This window comes from Cavia porcellus, unplaced genomic scaffold (assembly GCF_034190915.1).
Source record: "Cavia porcellus strain 051 isolate PalLab524CR breed Dunkin Hartley unplaced genomic scaffold, mCavPor4.1 scaffold_33, whole genome shotgun sequence".
Lineage (NCBI taxonomy): Eukaryota > Metazoa > Chordata > Mammalia > Rodentia > Caviidae > Cavia > Cavia porcellus.
In genome coordinates this window covers 8092321-8098180 of record NW_026947516.1, presented here as the reverse complement: position 1 = coordinate 8098180, position 5860 = coordinate 8092321, and the positions used below count along the sequence as shown (strand labels likewise).

Below are 5860 nucleotides of genomic sequence, written 5' to 3'. Positions count from 1 at the left end.
TAGCACAGTGGTATGCACCTATCTGGGATGCTGAGACAGGAGAATCTCTTGAGCCCAGAAGCCTAAATCCAGCCTGGGCAGCATCGTGAGACCCCATTTCAAAAAAGTAAAAATAAAATAAAGCTTTAAATGGCTGTGTATATAAAGGTTTTTAAATATTTTACCTATTAAACAAGGATATAATTCTAAAATCACTTCCATCCTTTTTTCTTATTTTTGAACCCAGGGATATTCTAACACTGAGCTCCATCCTTGGACTGTTCTAAATTTTATTTGCAGACAGGGTGTCACTAAGTTTCCCCAGATGGCCTGGAACCTTGTCATCTTCCTGCCTCAGCCTCCAGGGCAGCTGGAATTACAGCTGTGTACCATCACTCCCAGCAAAATGTGACCAGAAGCAGGTCACATTTATCATCCTTAAAGTTGCTGTTTTGAAACTCGTGCTTTTAAAATCTGATTCCTTTTTCTGGCCCACTGACCAGCTTGAGGGGAAATGGATCTGGGTTTGCCAAGTGCCTTCCCAAGTCAGGCAAGAGCACACATATCAGTTGCCATGATGGCGCAATGACCTTCACTGGTTGGGATTCACCTTTGGGTGTCCACTGCACCCTGAGGCTCAAATGGCCCTGCACACCCAATGGAAAACAGCAGAAACAACCGTGTGTGACTTCTGAGGAAAGCCACCAACACCTGCCACACTTTTACCTTGGCTTTTGGACCACCCATCTTAGAAGACATTGGCCACCATGCTGTGAGGAGAGATCCAGCTAGAGAGACACAAAGGAGACCCTCCTTCCTCAGCTATGTCTCTTTGTGCTCATAGCCCTGGGTGATGCCCGAGAGCTGCCTCATGACCCCCAGAGTAAGAGCTATCAAGTAATCACTTGGACATTCCTGGCCCATACAGACACAGAGGGATGAGAAACCATGGTGTCTGTTTTAGGCCACAAGATTTGGGGGGGTGATTTGTTATGAAGCCAAACTAACTGAGACACACACACACACACACACACACACACACACACACCCCAAACATGACTCACACAACAAAGGACTCAGTTCTACCAGGAAAAGACGTTTTGCCAAGATGTCAGACCTTGCAGTGCATTGCTTAGTAAATTAGATACAATAACTTCTTTTGTTTATTCACAGTTTTAAAGTTTCCAAACATTGCATGTGGATATTTCCATACATCAGGTTAATTGTTCTTCTCAGAGCTAATGTATCTCGCCCTATCAAGTTGCTTTTTCTGGTTATATTCTTGAAAGAGTTTTGCCCTAGAATAAATTACAGGACATTATGGCTGTAATTCAACAGGGTGGAAGGCCAAATCGGGGATGCTTACCCTGACAGCCACTTCCTTCTTCTCGGATTACAACTTCCTTCTTCCTTTCCCCATGCACACAAAGAATCAACCAATCAGCTCCTCATATGTCATCAATGCCCACCCCAAGCCCCACATCTGCTCAGAGGTCACTTATACCCCACACCCTCATATCCAGTCAGAGGAGAAAACCAAACCATTGCTGGTGGTGGGCTCCTCTCCACATCCTTTAATTAAAAAGGCCGCTTTTACTTTTTCTTATATCCTGCTCCTTTATTGCACCGGAAAACTCTAACAATTCTGATAAAGAGAGTAGAGAAATGCCACATGCTTCCCCCAGATTTCCCTATAACTTTCTAGATAACGTTGCCAGAAACCTCTGTGAATTATGCAGTTGTTATGTATGGTTTAATGGACAAAAAATAGAAACTAGGTAGTGTAGGCCACAAGTTAATTTTTTTCTGGAGCGTGTGGGACAAGATACTAAGCAGGTTTTTTGCACTGGAGATTGAATGCAGAGCCACACATACTCTTTTTTATCTTCATTTTCAGACAGGATCTTGCGAAGCCTCTAAACTGTCCATTCTTGAACTTCCAATCCTCCTGCTTCAGCCTCCCAGAGTGCTGGGATTACAGGTGTGGGCATCTCCTGGTTTAGAGGCTGTTTTTGAGATAAATTTTTAAGGTCCAGCCTTGAGATAAAAATCTTAAGTATTCTATCAAATATTTGCATCGGTGAAAGATTAAACCCAGGGCTGTGTTTCTTGGCTCTGTGTGTGACAGGGGTTGCACACTAAAAGCTATATCATGAACATAACTCTACTGGATAGACCAAACCTTTTTTTTTTTTTTTTTTATTGGTACCAGGGATCGAACTCAAGACTGCCTGCTTGCAAGGCAGGCTCTTATGCCGCTGAGCTAAATCCCCAGCCCTCAAACCTTTATTTTTAGGAAATAAATTGTTTCTCTGGCTACACAGAGACGTTCTGCAAGCCAGACATTCTGCGTTTGCTGTTACTTGTGATCATTGTACCAAGATGAACTTCTTATCACGTAAGCCAAAGTCTTTTAGCCAAATGGATGAAGCCAGAGTCACAGAATAAAACACAGGAGTGCTTACTGAAAAATTCACCAAAGCGTTTGAGGGAGGCCAGAGTTCAGGTTCCAAAGAGAATGCAGTCGTTGTGAGGCATAAGCTTTTAAAAAAAATGAAGATGCTTCCCCGTGCGAGTTTCCAAGCATGCAGATCTGCCTCTTGCCATCTTAGGAATCAGCCAAGTGTAATGTTCCCCTCACAGCACCCCCTCAGCCACCTGTCTCTCTGTCCACGGTGCCGCTTTCTCTCCATGGGACCCTCCATCCACACAGCTGCGGGTGCCCAGTGTCAGCCTCACTTCGTGGAATTCACGCCCACAGTGGCATACAGGAGAAAGCTTCTCATTCTTTTATGGTCCCTGGTCAAGGGGACAGGAGAAAGACCTTCCCCCTTGCCGCCCACCTGCCAACCAATGGAATGAAAAGCAAAACGGAGAAATTGGAAATTTATTTTAAGACCTGGTTTCGTGACTTTCCAAGTGACGGTTGGTTTCCTGCATTGGGTCAGAAATTATGGGAACAAAGAACAAGAAAACAAGAATCCATAAAACAGCCCTAAATTCAAGGGGTCACTTGCAGACCAGACCGTCTAGAGGTCAGGAGAAATCAATGTAGGTCAGAGGAAGGGCTTTTCCTGGGGAAACACTAGCCGTTCTCATCAGCTGGTGGAGAACTTCGTTTCTTCCCTTCATGTTTCTCATTTCCTTCCTCTTCAGCCAAACACGCATCTCTAAGAACTGTCTTATATTTTGCCTAATTTCAGCAGCTGCATGGGAAGAAGAAAAGTAATCTCCAGTTTGCAGAAACAAGACACAGACAACCCCTGTGGGTTTCCTTAAAACACTCACCTTGGGAGGCTGAGGCAGAAGGATCCCAAGTTCAAACCCAGCCTGGGAAACTTAGAAAACATACCAACATCCTGTGTGAAAAGGAAAAATAAGAAAAAGCTTGGCGACACAGCTCAGCCTGCCTAGGTCCAATCCCCAGTACCACAAAAAAACTAAAATGCAAATGAAACTTTTACCTCCACTTGCAATAGATGGTATAGGTAGCCCTCTGTATCCATAGGATTCAACCAACTGCCAATAGAAAATATTGGGGACCAGTGTGTCTGTCCAGAACACACTTTTTTCTCATGGTTATTCCAGGAACAATACAATGAAGCAACCTACACAGCCCTCACGGTAGGCACAGTGAAAGCATTCAGAAGGACTGCCCCAATGATGAGCAAACGCTGCATGACTTTGCATAGGGGACTTAAGTAGCAAACCCGGAAACCTCAGACACTGGGGACCATAGTTTAATGAGAGAACTGAATGTGTATGGTCCGACGTGTTTCTAAGCATCCGGAGAGAAAGCACAGCAGGATAGCAAGCAGCTTCCTGTGAAAGCTGCCCCAGCAATGAGGGCTAAGCATGTGCAGCACACACATCAGAACCCGTGAAGCACAGGACCAGCCTCCCTAAACTCTGGAACTCACTACAGACTCCAGGCTGCCCTCAAACTCACGGCAATCCTCATGCCTCAGTCTCCAGAGTGCTGAGATCACAAGCACACTACACCATGCCTGGCTTACCTTTATGTATTTAAGATATAGCTTACCTTCTTCTTTTCTTTAACTGGAAAAACTCACAAGTCCAGCGTGGAAAGTGTAGGATCTGGAGAACATCATGGCATTTTCCAACATTTCCTGGTGTCTGTTTGGTCACACCAAAGGGAACCTGGTAGCCTGGAGCTTTTCTATCGCACCTTAATGGTGTCCTCCTTATCGCTGATCCGGGTGTCACAGGAGTACCTGGGCCTAGACTGTGATAGCTATAAAGTCCCTGAGTGGTTGGTGGAGCTCCTGGTCATCCCATGCAGGAGTCACAGTCTCCAAGGGGCCTCCCACAGCAAGGCTCAGACATACCCCTGATGGTGCTGGGCGGCACCTGCTTCCCCAAGGAAAAGTGGGGACCGTTATATGCCAGAGTGATGCCCTGTGAACTGCACTAAGCTGGGTGTTTCTCCCTCCTCTTCAGGGTTTTTGGTCCCCACATAACTACGATGAACAGCCCTTGTCACACTCAGAGTTTTTGCACCCCAAATTGCCCAGGCAGGACCCCAACTTTCAGTCCTCCAGCCTCAGCCTCCCAAGTGCTGGGATTATAGGTGTGCGTCACCGTGCCCAGCTTTTAAAACACATTTTAACTCTCTGCCCTGCTGTTCTCTTCTCATGCTGTTTTTAGCTCCGTATCTCTTCTTCTTGATATCTTACTAACTCAGCAAAAGGTTCTGGTGCTTTTGGAGCCTGATTAACAAGCATAAAAAACCTGGGCTGTATGATAAGGTTTCGTATTCACAGCACAACTCAGGCTGCACTTTCTACCACACTTCTATCACTTGCAGGAAATGCAGACAAGGTCACAGTTCTGTGATATGTTATCTTTCTGGGGACTCCCTGCACCCCCTCCCAGGTGCAGAAGTAGGAAGGACTGGCCCAGGAATCCCTCTTGGTAAATTCTCTAGCTCTGTTTTATTCCCAGTCTCAGCAAGAGTTTAGATCTGAGATTTGTGCCTTGTGGAAGCTTGTATGAACAATTCCACTTAATTCAGGCTGAGCAGACGGCGTTTGCAAACCAAGGGAGCAGAAAGCCTTTCGGTTGCATGACGATGTGCATGCACATTCATGGAACCTATACAGTTAAAATTTGCAATAGAAATAGATGACAATGATTTTCATAGTTATGGTTATCTACAAATCAAATAGTGTTGTGGTCCAAATGTGCCCCCCCCCAATTAATTCCCAGGTTGAAATTTAATCTCTAAGATAACGACACTCGGAGGAAGGGTCTCTGAGAATGTTGAGGTCATGAGGGAGGAATCTCAGGAATGGAATTAAAGTCTGCATTAGTCAGTTTTGCTGGAACTGGAACAAAATACCTTCCAATTGCACCGAAGGGAGAGGCTTATTTCATTCAGGCTCAGTGGGTTCAGTCCATGGTACACTGGCTCCAAGGCAGAAACATCAAGGCATGGCAGAAGAAAGTCGGAAGTCAGGAAACACAGAAAGAGATGAGGAGCCAGGGACAAGAACACAGCGTTTAAGGCCACACCCTCAGCGACCACCTCCAACCACCTCTACCTCAGAGCAGCAGGGTCAGCCGTAAACTCATCAATGGACAAATCCACTCATGAGTATGACACCCCATAATGCAGTCACCTTCCAAACAGTAAAGACTTTGGGGGAAAATTGACATCTAAGCCATAACAATGCCCTTATGAGAGAGACGCCAGACAACTCCTTGCCATTGTTACCCTGGGGAAACAGCAAGAAGGTGCCATCTATGAGCCAGGAAGCAGCCTTCACCAGACAGAGAATCTGCTATGCCTTGACCATGAACTTCTGGCCTCCAGAACCGAAGTATCTCTGTTTATAAGTCACCTCGACTATGGCCTTCT

The 5860-nt window shown here is 45.6% G+C and overlaps 1 long non-coding RNA gene across 1 annotated transcript; it reads right to left on the bottom strand.

The window, feature by feature from the left end:
• Positions 1 to 1119: 1119 nt before the first annotated feature.
• LOC134474519 (uncharacterized) lies at positions 1120 to 3629 on the bottom strand. Its single transcript, XR_010045378.1, has 3 exons — positions 3444 to 3629; positions 3268 to 3338; positions 1120 to 3185 (listed from the first exon to the last, which is right to left on the bottom strand). It is a non-coding gene; the product is annotated as an uncharacterized LOC134474519 (long non-coding RNA).
• Between the last annotated feature and the right edge of the window lie 2231 nt (positions 3630 to 5860).